Source organism: Lepidochelys olivacea (assembly GCF_965140295.1).
Source record: "Lepidochelys olivacea isolate rLepOli2 genome assembly, chromosome: 9".
NCBI lineage: Eukaryota > Metazoa > Chordata > Testudines > Cheloniidae > Lepidochelys > Lepidochelys olivacea.
In genome coordinates this window covers 44,357,091-44,371,223 of record NC_140419.1, presented here as the reverse complement: position 1 = coordinate 44,371,223, position 14,133 = coordinate 44,357,091, and the positions used below count along the sequence as shown (strand labels likewise).

Sequence of the window (14,133 nt, the reverse complement as noted above, 5' to 3'; positions counted from 1 at the left end):
GGTTTTGTTATTCCTATTTTGCAGACGAGGTGCTGAGATACCAAGTGTCTCATTCAAGAAGTAGTCTGCATCAGAAAACTGAATCTATATCTCAAGGCCCAGCCCAGCCCCTGAATCACAAGAGCATCGTTCCACTCTAGTCCCTCTGCATGACTCACAGCAGAGCAGCAAGAAGGCCCATCAGTAAAAGACAAGATTTTGAAGCTGGGTATGCTTCATTTTCTAATTGCCCATCTTTAAGCAGGAAGGTCCTGGGGATGTTAGTATTTCTGTATGATCACTTTCCATACAGTAGATTGCTTTTGAAGAGATAAAAGACAGTTTAAAGCTGGCAGGGAGTCTTGAGTAGTCCCAATCCCTTGCATCTCTCAACATTTTTCATTCATGTGATTTTTTTCTTTTAAATACATTTTGTCAAACTCTGATGCTGGGGGGAAAATTCCCATTGCAGCAAGTCGAGCTCCATCCCCAGAAGAGATGATGGAGTTATGCCCACAATGAGCCTTGCCCTTTTGTATCCAGAATTTTATTGTACCATATTAAAAGCCAAATTCTATTGGTTTTTAACTTTTCATGCTCATTAAACCTGTAACAGGCCTACCACCCATACCACCCTTATCGTGGGTGAATTCTTCAGCTTCATCTGAAATATCAGATGAGAGCAGCAGCTCTCCATTGACAGAACAAGTCTACCATGTGTTTACCTATTCACAATATTATTATGTGGGGTAAACAGAATGATTCTATGCAGTTCTAAGCATGTTACGTGGCATCACTTTAAAATACAACATTGCTGCAACAAGAGGGCATAAATGAAGAAGTAGCCTAAGAAATCTACCCCACATAAAAATTCTCTGCCATGCTGCAGATTCAAACTATCAGCAATGTCTCTAGTATTTCAGTAGCCCGGACAAAAGACCTGAAATAGAGCATAACAAGAGAAATGATCACAATATTTAGTGCAATAGCCAAATTCATAAAACCATCTTGCAGCACTTTATGGTAAGATAAAGAATGAGAAATTTGAAAGCAGTGAGCAACTGCATTGTCCATTGTCCAAGGAAAACACTGATTCCCACTCTTTGGGAACAAGAAAAGAAAAGCATCTCTAGAAGTCCAGCTTTTGAGACAAAAACCATCTTTGTAAGTTCTGCGTGGTTCACATGGTACAAGCTAGAGTATTTATGGTGTTCCAATTCCAGAGCCAAACTCTTAATTCAAGAACAAACAAGATGTAACCAGACAGCAGACAATGCCAAAGTCAGATCACTGAAGTAACCTTTTCTGTTGCAAAAACAAGTTGCATAGGGGAATGGACAGATCATGGGGCTGGTAATGGGACAGTGAGACTTTCACATTCAGATCAACATGTGTCTTCAGCCACAGACCTCATCCTGCAGGCTCCTAATACAGAAAAGCCCTGTAAACTTCAAGGGGAGCCACGCGTATGTGACAGCTGCAGGATCAGGTCCCTAATGTTCCCTTTAGGGAAGTTTCAGCAGAGACAACTAGGCTGAATTGCCATGGAGACTTACTTCGAGGAGCACCTCCCCCACCCCAAGCCATAGAATGGGATAGGGTTTTACTGCTGTCCTTGAAGCTGGAAAGTTGCTACTCTGGTATTTTAAAACAGTTGGTTCTATAAACATGAAGTGTCAAAGTGCGTGGCAACAGAGCAGCAATATAAATATCTAAATCTATATATTTGAAAGAAAAGGTTACAGGCTCTTTGTATCTGAAACTAGCTCATTTCCTCTACCCATTCCTGTGTGCTTTCTAGATATTATCATGGTCATTCACACAACAGTGTTTGAGAACTGTGTAACACTACTTAGCCTTTTCTGATCCAGAACAAGAGCATGGTATCGTATGCAACTTGCATCCTTCCTATAGGTGTCAGTAACTAGAAGAATGTTAGACACGAGTAGATTAAACCCCAACTCTAATATAAATTGATGGGTTTGGTTTTCAGTGGCCAGACAGGCACAGGAAATATTTTGTTAGTCACCGGTGTTCTGTAAAAGCAGTATCACAACAGAGTTTTAAAGACTGACTCTTAATCCAATGACTTGAAGAGCTGTCATTTCTATGTAAGTGGGGGAATAGTCCCGCTATTGTGGGGAACTTTCCTGGCTTCTGCACTACCCCGGTGACGTAGGCTAGCGAAAGGATCTGAGTCCTTGGTCCCACTTCCTTTACCTAGAGGCCTCCCTGCCCTTGAGGGCTCCCCTTCCACTCTCCTGTCCGGCAAAGTCCTCGTAACCCCAACAAGACTGGGCCCAGGATTCCTGAGGGACTTGACCCCCAACCCTGCTGTGGTCACCTAGGACAGGGGCTAGGATGTCCCCACTCCGGGGTACTCTCTCTGCATTGGGCACTTCTCTGACCCACTGACCATTACATACAATTTAAAGCAAATGCAAGTTATTTAATCAACAATTAATTTTAAAAAGAATAAGGAAAAATGGGAAAGGTTAAAGGAAACATCACCCCGCTCTGTGGCAGGGAACATCACAAACAGTGTCTCTGGAATGTCAGGGCAGTTCACAGTTTGTTCCTTGCAAGTCCCAGGCCTTCTTCTCAGGCCCTGGCTGTGCTGCAGGGATGCTGTGGGTTGGACACTCGCTCTGGTGGTGGCCACATGCTCTCAGGCTCTAGGTGGCAGGGCCCTTCTTCCCAGCGTTGCCCCCTCCCTGTCGGGGTTACCAATCCCCCTCCAAGTCTGGCCTGCAGAGCCTCCTGGCTGAGGCGTCTCCCTGTGCTGGGCCTGCTGCCCAGGGTCCCCCCTCGCTTTCCCCAGGTGTGCATGACATCCGGTCCCGGACTGCTCCAGCCCCAGCTCCACTCTGTCTTAGCTTCAGCCCCACTCTGCCTCAGCATGGCTGCTGCTCTGCCTCCAGCTCCCTGGGCTGCTTCTCTGGCCCCTCTGGCTCTGGCTGCTGCAGCTCTGCTCCCAGGACAGGTCTGCTCTAGAGGCTGCTTCTGTGACTCTGCTCCCAGCACTGAACTGCTTCGTGGGCTGCTTTTCTGGACCCTCTGGCTCTGGTTGCTGAAGCTCTGCTCCCAGGACAGGTCTGCTCTCTCCGGGCTGTGCCTCTGGCTTTGGGGCTGCAGCTCTGCTCCCAGGACAGGGTCTGCTCTCTCTGGGCTGCTTTTCTGGTCCTCTGAATCTGGCACAGCTCTGCTCCCCAGCTCAGCTTGGGCCCCTGCTTTCCTCCTTAGCTCGGCCCCACTCTGTCTGACCCAGGCAAATCCAGCTCACATGGAGGACAGGACCTCCCTGGCCTCCTGACTCCCTGATTAGCCTGCTCGCCCTGTCATTCAGGCTGAACTGGAGCATTGGCCTCTCCACATTGTTCCTGGGGACTATCAGTCTCAGGGTCCTGATTCCCCATCGACCCTTCCCCTTTTCAGTACTGGGAGCTAGCAACTAAAACACCCCCACTGAATACTAGTAAGGGGGCAACAGTCCCCTTACATCAAGATTGCTCACCATTCTCCTAGATCATTGTGTTGGGAATTTGGGACAGTCCCAGGAAAGCCAGGACACACAGGTAGTGTATTTGAGAAAGCACCTGATCAAACTTGGTTTTGTTTTGTTTTTTAATTTCCTCCCACCTTTTAACAAAAACAAAACATGCTTCTTGATTTCTCCGCAGGTGGAAACAACATGCAAGCCCCCTCTTACTCAGCCACCTTTTGCCTTTTCTTGGAGAATTTCTCCACTCTCTGCTGCAACACACTCCAAGTTGCCACATAAACCATCAGTGAAGTCTCAGATTAACACAAGTCACAAACACACTTGCCCTAAAGGCTGTACAGGTTAGGACTAAGGAATGGGAAGCAGGCAGAGCCAGGATTGTTGATTTAGAATGAGCATACTGTGTGAGAGACCCCATGCAAACTGGTGGTCTCACTCCTCATGCAACCCACCTTTTAAATTAGGTGAAAACCTTACTGAAAGCCTGATGTTATACTGGGGCTGAGAGATCCCTGGAGAAATATATCATGGTTTAACACTCTTGAGCTGCTCTGTTTCTGGAGAGAGAGGGGAAGCTTACAAGGGACACTGAAGTATTTCTGAACAAGAGAACACACACACTTTATATCAGGGAGCAGTCTTATGAAGGGGTGGACCATATTTCTAAACACTATCAGATCCAGGGTGGATAAAAATCAATGATTTTTTTTTTTAGATAAAATGCTTTTTGAGGAAAAAACCCACCTAAAGATAGTTTTAATTAAGATACATTATAGCTCAAAGATATCTCATCATAGAATAGGGATTGTAAATTCTAATTCTATAGCATGAGACAATATATTCACATAATGTTCAAGAAAAGTTTTGGAAAATAGTTCCAATAGTTCATGGATTAGGGACCCAATTTTATGGGGTTCCAGGGGCTTCTGTATAGATTATTTAGGTTAATCTTTCTATCTACCCAATAGGACTCAGTGCTCAGTTTAGAAGATACCATCAGAGATGCTTAGTTTTGCAGTTCTCAAACTGTGGATTTGTCTCTCCAGAGGTAACATGCTTGTTAACAGCAAAAATGTTTTTAAATAAATAAATAAAATAAATAGAGGTGAGAAATAACAGACCTCAACTCTATTATCCTTCTGCAAATTTGTGTACACAGAGTCAATCCCTTACCTCTCTCTAAAAATGCAAAGTTTCAAAAAGTTCAATGAATAGAAGATTGTTGGGGTGGAATAGATCTCGACAATAAGAATTCTGGAGATAAATGTGAGAAGCGAGGGACATATGCTTGTTTTGTTAAAATACTGTATGTTTGCTGTTGAAGAAAAAAATCCAAAATACTTAACTTTGTTATTTTAGTTAAATAAAACAATTTAAATGTCTGTCTGGTGATGTTCTCCTCCTAATACAGCATGGCAAGAAAATCCTCCAAATATTAATGATTAACCTGTTGAACTGGAGATAGTTCACCTCCCAATGACTTCATAAATATCTGCTTCAATTACCTTTGGTAAATGAAATAACCAAACAGCCATTCATTTTCTGACATAGCTGTAAAACTAATCTGAAAAGTTTTCAAAATAAATCAGTTTAAAAATGTATAGTGTGTACCTTCTAAAAATGAAACCTACATCTAACTCTGACTTGTGAAGAATATGTATCAAGGTTATAACAACCAACAAGAATGCACATTTATGTAGAAAACCATGATTATATCGAGTCTTCCTGACTAGTGATTTAAGTCAATTTGATTTAAATTATGATTTAAATCAAATCCACCCTGGTCACATCACATAGAAACACAGTGGGATGTTCAAGGAATAGAGTGGGCCAGATCTTCAGCTGGTGTAAATCAGCAAAGCTCTGGCATTACATCAGTTTAAAATCAACTGAGGATCTGACCCTACGTCCCAAACTCCAAGCAGTATAATAGACAATCGCAAGTACAGTTTCTAGATTACTGATGGCCATACACGTTGTAGATCAGGTAAGGAGAAACTATAAAGCAACATCTTAAACAGTCTAACAAAAAAACCAACATACTTCACTGTTTGCACCTCAACGGCCATAAAAAAGCAATTTTGTTTTATTTCCTTTGGTTTTGGGGGGTTTGCATAAAACAAACATTTTGTACAAACCCTGGAGATTTAGTTTGATTCTTAATTCTTTTGATCAGCACAGCAAACAATTGCACAGCATTCCCCTCTCCCCTCCAAATATCCAGAAACTGCCTGAAAAATCCATTCCTTCTCTCCTCAGGGCACTGCTGACTGCTTCACGTTAATGCTACTTGTATTTCAAGTGAAATCTTCGACAAAGCATCCCAAAACAGGAACGGCGCTAACATCTGCAAAGGGTTTTAAACCTTAGATGAAGCAGGACTTTTGTTTCTGAGCCCATCTTGTTCATGAATGGGGAGATCATCACAAAGGAGGGGGTAGGAGGGAAAAGCCCTCCACAGCAACATGCCAAGCTAAAGCCTCTGTACTTAATATGACAAGGCACCTGCTACTACAAAAACAGCAATCCAGATGCAAACACCTGCAACCAGTCCCTACACTCAGAAAAATCTCACCAGATCAAACCAACAGCAGGTTCTAACTTGACCCAGATCTCGGACTGCAGCCAACATTTTTATCAGCTGGTGTAAAACAACGTTTTTTCTTTGATATCTCTCTTCTAATCAAAATGAAAATACCAGCCATGCCCTTTCAGAATCAAGAGAAGTCCAAGGGCAACCTATCCCAAGAACTCTTAGGATTCTCCCCTGTTGTAACCTGGCTGATTCAATGGCGCCATGCCAGTTTACACCAGTGGAGAACTTGACTCACCGTGTTCAAAAGTATCCTTTCAGTTTACATTAAAATAATGATGTAATAAGAACAGAGAATTACATTTCATTCCCCAGCCTGAGAGCTAAACACAGCGAACTAGGCTTTATAATGTGCCAGAAAGAGCCTTGGAAGGAAAGCAGGGAAATCTGGCTGAACCACTAGGGGCCCCACTGTCTCAGCTCAGGGATGAGGGAGAATACATCTGATAAGTCCTTATTGTACTGGTGTGTTTGCACTGCTGTAATCAAGGCCATTCTATTGAAAGCCATCTTTTTTGAGGGGGTGTGGCTATGCTGATTTATAAACCAACTGCTTTGCGCAGCAATCTCGCATCTGAGATTTCAGAATGTTTTTTTAAAAATTATATTGGGTTTTGAATGACCTCAGCTGCTTTTGCTTTTTATGTCGCTGTTGTTCTGCATTTAGCCCCCCTCTCAGAGCCATAAACAGCACATGCACACGATTATGAATATACAGGTGAATGTTCCCAAAGATTAGCTCAAAAATTCAATTTATTTTAAAACTTTTACAGCAACTTTATTGCTTGTAAAAGGCATTAGGTTGCCAGCAAACATAAATCAGAACCTCCTATTTACTCTCAGAACAGGAGCAGCTCCTGTATGTAGGCTTCCCCATGTTGCTGCTGCCCAATCGGATACAAACCCTGAGCCTAAGCAGCCCCCACGAAATGTGGAAAGGTGGGTCATTGTCCATGCCCTGCTGTGCCTGATCCAAAAGCCAATGGGGGTCTTTCCTTTGACTTTAATGGGCTTTGGATCGGGCCCTGAAGTCCCTGGCTTCTTTTCCGAGGTGTCCAACAAGGAGACCAACAAGCCATATGTCACTGTGGCTTCCACAATGTGGACTGAGAACAACAGCTCATTGCAAACTGGTGTCACATTTGAACCACTGCCTCAGAGGGGGAAGGCTGACTAAAAATATTCCACTATTAGCCCTGTTAGGTAGGTGTCCAGCTTACTCGATTAGTGCTTGTAAAACAGTCTAATATATCCTTAGCAAAGGCTAAAGAAAAACAGAGAGAGAGAGAAAATTTAAGTATCAGGACAGTGAATTAGACCCAAGATTCCACTGGCTGTGATGAGAGTTCTTTGGCTAGAACCCTACATAGCTCTCTGGGAGTTTACACAAGTTCGTTAGCCAGCACGGTAGGCATTTTAAAAAAAAACAAGTAGACTTTAAGCTCATATTTTGGTGCCATCATAAAACAGTGCAGGGCCATGGAGTTACTTAGGGAAAGGATAAGAGCTTTTTTCTGAACCCTCCCTCTATGCTGGGGAAGCCGTCTCTTCAAGTTCCCCAACCTTTCAACTCTTCCTCCAGTGCTTGGAAAACTCCACGGAAAACAATGGAAACCAGAGGCAACCATTCAGGGCACTCCATCACAAATCACTTCCAATTCCTCCTGGACAGGTAACATGCTGTTATACTGCAGAGCTCTCCTAAGGGTGGGTGAACTTAGGCAACGCCCTGTTGCCCATGTTGTGAAATAGACCCTAGTTGAGTGACAGAGAATGCACGGAATGGTTTCCTGACCTCCCACGTTCACATCAGAACCCTGATGTCACATTAACATAGACTCGTCCACTGTGTTAAATTACAGAACAGGTCAATGCAATAAATAAAAGATGCTGACAGATGTCTGGCAGTTTGGGGCTGGGCCAGTTTATTTCAAATAAGAATCGTCCAGTGAAAATTCCTAAGTCTTCTGCTGTATTCTCTAAAGTGGTCTAGCATTTATCCTACTGGAGAAACAGCGCTGGCTTACAGGGCTTCTCTGGTCAAAAAAATAAATGGTCATCATTTTAACATCTAAGTATTTCAACAGTGCACTTTCAAGGGAAAACCTAAAAAGATGACTTTCAAAGGGAAAATAATGAACTTGTGCCGTTTTTAAAATAATGGACAAAGATGATCTGCAAGGTTTTAAAAAATAGAGAATGTGGGGTGAGAAGAGTTCTGCTTGGGGACTTTGTTTTACATTAAAAATTTAGGTCTTACTGAGCCTAAAAGTCTCCATGGATAACTGGAGAATTGATAAGAACAAGGCATCACAGACACCAAGGAAGTAAAACCCAATTAATTGAGAGAAGTGTTTTTATTCATATGTGTTTGAGACTGATATTTGTTTTGTTTTTGATAACTCCTAACTAACACACTTGGGAGAAAACTCTGTTGTGCTTTCAGCAACTCTGCCCCTTTAAGTCTGAGAAAGCTCTCGACATACATTTCTCAAAGATCAAAAGGGAAGGACTCAGATTATAAGGCCAGAAGGGACCACTAGATCAACTAGTCTAACCTCCTGTATAGCATAGGCCAGAGACTTTTACCCAGTAACCCCTGACTTGAGCCCTATAGCTTGTGTTGGATGAAAGCATGAGATAAGCCTTCATATTTCTGATACTTGGAAAGAAAAAATAAGCAGGATAAAAAAAAATTAACACAAAACCAAAAAACAAACAAGCAAAATCCCTAAAGCCTGGGCCTGCTTCATAAGGAAGCTAAAAATGGGCCCTGGAAAATTACTTTATTCCTCTTTAACAGTCAGATCTTAAGACCCCATCTCTGAATATAAACACACACAGCTAACTAACTAAATCCCAGTAATCAGACAAAAGATTATAGCCCTTGAGTGCTCATTGCTAGTGCTGTTGGGCAGGACAGTTATAAGGCCTCCTGCTATCTTTGCCATATAACTTGTATGAAAATATTTTCATACCCCAATGAGTTTACATATAAAGCAAAGAGAAGCCATGACGACTGCAGGTTAGATCAGTTGAAGCGATACAGCACTCTTCAGCACGACCTTAGAGTATAAATACACAAGAGTAAATCAAAGCTTCCAATACAGATTTCTGCTTCCTTGGTCAGAAAAAATGAAAATTAACTTAAAAAAAAAACGAGTGGATTTTAGTGCCAAACTTTGTTTAATATCATCCTCTGAGGATGACATCTAAGCCAATTCTTCTGCTTGTGGCCTGATGGAAGCCCTGGACAGCACCCATTTTACAACTCTCACTGTCAAAGATCCCTCTTTTTAATCCACTCTGCATCAGCTTGGTTAAAATTCCCAAACTATCTCTGGCACCCAAACTTCTCAAAATACATTCAGAAGCCACACAGCTGCTGCTGAAGGCCTGGGCTGGTCTTAAGTCACTTAGTAATGCCTAGATAGAAAGGAGATTTGTTTTTAGAATGTATCACAAGTAAACATGTAACAAAGTTGTAGATACAAGGTAAATGTAATTGTTTCACAAATCCCAGCCCCCATATTTCCCTACTAAACCAATAGAACCTGTCTCCCCAACTACCTTCCACTCACTCTAATGGTATCTGCCTCTTTGCAGTAAGTTCTTTACAGCTGCTCCATTGGTTCTAGATCAAATTTAGTCTGCGAGACCAAGTCACCATATACTTGTGTTTTACATTATAACATTCACCCATCAAATAAAAAGTTAAAGAACATGACTCAACCCAAAATTGAAATTTTGGGAACAAGGCCTGTCAGGTAAATTACTACTAATTGTTGTGCCTTGATTTAGACATATTAAATGACAAATACTTGTACCTGTGAGCTGTGCTTTTTCAAAGCTACCAAGGAGGATTCAGACCACACAGTTCCCAATTATATTAATGAGAACCGAAAGTCCAAATGCCTCACTCAGCTTTGAAAATCCCAACTGTGGGGTTTATACTAAGACATCCAAGGCCTGGCCCAAAACCCACTAAAGTCAATGAAAGTCTTTCCATTGACTTCAGAGAGCTCTGGATCCAACCCAAAATGAGCTGACAGACAAGCAAGAGGAGAAAAGGAAGACCGGAATAAGAGATCAGAAGCAAATGAGCAGAGAAAGGGAAGGGTTGCCAAGGCAAAGCTATAGGTGGAAGCTGTATCTTTGTGGTAGATTTTTTTAGGTTAGTTTATGTTTTATGATACAGTGATTATGTGAGCACAAGTTACTACTTAAATAGTATAATGCAGTGGTTTTCAACCTGCGGTCCGTGGACCCCTGGGGTCCACAGACTACGTCTAAGAGGTGTATGAAAATGAAGTTTCAGATCCCAGAAAAGGCATTCCGTTTTTCTGCTCAATCAAAAGTATGTGAATACCCCCACCTACGGTCAAAACCCAGAAGTGTTGTCGTTACCATAGAAGCCCACCATTTAACACCCTTTCTCACGCTGCATCAAATGCCATGCTGAGCACGTGCAACATTTATAGTTGAATTCTGTTCAGTCTGTTTTCAGTCTAAGATTTCTATGATAGGGGTCCACAGACCACAGGGTGAATATCCAAAGGGGTCCACACCTCCATTCAAAATTTTTTAGGGGTTGAAAAAAGATTGAAAACCACGGATATAATGAAATATTTTTTCTTGTTCTAATAAGGAAAAAAAGTCATTGTGAAGGGGAAAAAAAACCAACCAAATTTCACTCTCCCGGCTTGCAAAAACCTGGCAAGAGGCTTGCAGATTCCATAACCTGAAACTATTTGGCTAGACACCTCTGGAACGCCTTGTCCTAGGCGCTTCAGGAGATCTGCAGGAAAAGCTTCTCTCCTCTACGCCATAGGAGGTCCAGAGGGGAGAACTTCTCCCCTGTTAGCTTTAGGATCTATGCAGCTAGGGAAGACAGTCTGAGCCATATTCAATTGTATCAACAGGAGTTTTGTGCATGGAATAAGGGAATTGTATCCTATATTAATTAATTAATTATATTATTCATCCTAATGCAGTTCACATTAGATAGATTGTAATCGCTCCAGTACCACAGAAACGTAGCCCCTTTGGAACAGGTCACCCAACAGGCATAACAAACTACAATATGTAGTAGCACTGCAACAAGTTCCTCTCTAATTGTTCATGGACTGTCACAGGCTTTAGTGGGACACTTGAAGGATGAAGGGCAGTCATGTAAGTGATGCGGAATAAAGCCATTTTTCCTGGTTAGAGCTATCAGAATCCACAAAATGATTTTCCTCCTAAAAAATGTTGTTAACACAGGAAATGTTCTAGTAGTGCTAAACCAGGACAATGTCCTGTGCCTGAATCATTCCACACAGCAGCAGTCACCTCTGTCTCCACCATCATTTGAAAAAGAGTTAAACTGTTATAAATCCTTGTTTATATGCTGAGAGAGTACAGAAATGGAGTGTGGTATCAGATCTAGTACTCACAAGGAAAAGCCTATAAGGGGGGAAAACGTGTCGTTAACATTTACTCTGCAAACGGACTGCTTTGGTGATTGTAAAAAAATGTTTCTCATTTCTACAACAGGGTTTGGAAAATTGGACAGACATCGCGGCTCAGACAGCAGCTATCTGGAAATCAAAATCTCTCTTTAGATGCACAATGCTAATTTAGCTCAGCCTTGCTGAGGCAAATTAAAGGTCAAATATAGATCTGAAATCTTGTTTAAGCTTCTTACAGCCTGAACAACACAGAGATGCTGGAGGGTTTTCATCAGCAAACCTCTTGTGTATAAACTTTCTCCAAATAAATTATTTCTAACAGCTCATTACTCCACGTACAAATGGTGAGGTAGAAGTTACTTGTGCTGCTCTGTGGCTGTCAAGGTTCCTTCCCCACTCTGAACTCTAGGGTACAGATGGGGGGACCTACATGAAAGACCCTCTAAGCTTATGCTTACCAGCTTCGGTTAAAAACTTCCCCAAGGTACAAACTTTGCCTTGGCCTTGAACAGTACGCTGCCACCACCAAGCGTTTTAAACAAAGAACAGGGAAAGAGACCACTTGGAGACGTCTTCCCCAAAAATATCCCCCCAAGCCCAATACCCCCTTTCCTGGGGAAGGCTTGATAATAATCCTCACCAATTGGTACAGGTGAACACAGACCCAAACCCTTGGATCTTAACAACAATGAAAAATAGATCAGGTTCTTAAAAGAAGAATTTTAATTAAAGAAAAGGTAAAAGAATCACCTCTGTAAAATCAGGATGGTAAATACCTTACAGGGTAATCAGAGTCAAAACAGAAAATCCCTCTAGGCAAAATCTTAAATTACAAAAAGACACAAAAACAGGAATATACATTCCCTCCAGCACAGCTTATTTTACCAGCCATTAAACAAAAGAAAATGGAACGCATTTTCTAGCTAGATTACTTACTAACTTAACAGGAGTTGGAAGGCTTGCATTTCTGATCTGTTCCCGGCAAAAGCATCACACAGACAGACCAAACCCTTTGTTCCCCGCCCCTCCAGATTTGAAAGTATCTTGTCCCCTCATTGGTCATTTTAGGTCAGGTGCCAGCAAGGTTATCTTAGCTTCTTAACCCTTTACAGGTGAAACGGTTTTGCCTCTGGCCAGGAGGGATTTTATACCACTGTATACAGAAAGGCAGTTACCCTTCCCTTTATATTTATGACAGTGGCCCTAATGCAAAATTAAAAATATTCCACAGAGAACACTAGTGCTCCTCAGTATCCTGTGAGCAGAATTAATGAACCGAGGGAAAATAATTTAGTGACAAACTGTTCAAACAGGAATCTACCACATTTCATTTGCTTGCTGTTAAAGAAAAAACTTGCACATGTTTTGCTAATCCTAACAGTTAGAAAGTTCACCCAACAAGGAGCACTTGCCATCATGAATAAACAGTGAAATTTATTTTAAATTTATATCTTAATTAAATTGTTCAATTCAGAAGTAAAGCAACATAGAAGTTTTCAAGGTCAGGCTTGACAAAGCCCTGGCTGGGATGATTTAATTGAGGATTGGTCCTGCTTTGAGCAGGGGGTTGGACTAGATGACCTCCTGAGGTCCCTTCCAACCCTGATATTCTATGATTCTATGATGTGTACCATGCTGAGGCAGGCAGGCAGCCATCCCAGGCGCATTGTTTGGCATGAAGGCAAGTGTTGCAAGCACCCAAGAAATCAGAGATTTGTACAACTCTTGGAAATCAATCACCACTAATTTGGGACTGTAGCAGGGCAGAAAGCGGAGTATATTGGCTCGCGAACTACACCTAAAGCACAGCACTTTTGATGCACAGAACTGGAAGGCGTGTTCAAGCCTGTTTGCTGTCTTTGTATGCAACTTAAGTGACAAGTCTGGAAATAGGAGTGAAGAGGGATATTTCTGTAGTCACAATATAACTACGCTCAGGCACCAAATACAAACACCACAGGGCCTTGCTCTAGTCCAGAAGTTTCCCATCCTGGAATAGAATAAATAAATCAATAAATAACTAACTAACCCAGCACAAAACAACGCTGGAGGCTGCTATCCCATGTCAGCTTCTCTGACAGAGCTATAAATAGATTCAGAACCATTGTAGAGGCAATGAGAACTTGCAGCTGCTGATGCCCCCTGTGCTCATCGCATTCTAGACAACACTCTCATCCACACTAGTGGAGAACTGCAGAGACACCAATGATAATTCAGCCTGGAGGCAGAAAATGGAAGTAGTTTGTTCCATCTTAAAACTGGAGGCTATTATGGGAAATGATTTTACCTACTGGTCGCTGAAGTAGATGAGGGCTTATACACCCTATATAACCTATAGAGCAACAATTCAGATTCCCTCCCACCCCAAAAATCTGTTTAGCAAGAGGAAAGTCAGACCACTGCCTGCAAGATATGCACTTTTGTATAGAAAAGTGGAAGGGATACTGTGTACTGATCCAGCCAGAGGAGATGTCACACGCTAAATACTTTCCTTACAATGCACTGGGACTGGGGAAAGTTGGAAGAATCGTGTTTATTCTGCTCTTCAGTTACCACCTTAATCTTGAAAATGGGTTTTTCCTCTGCTGCAACTGACTTGAATATAGTTT

At 42.1% G+C, this 14,133-nt stretch overlaps 1 protein-coding gene across 2 annotated transcripts in view; it reads right to left on the bottom strand.

Moving 5' to 3' along the window:
• The window catches only part of GPC1 (glypican 1), a 424,667-nt gene that overhangs the window by 215,326 nt on the left and 195,208 nt on the right, over positions 1 to 14,133 (bottom strand). The gene's annotated exons all lie outside the window — the stretch shown is intronic.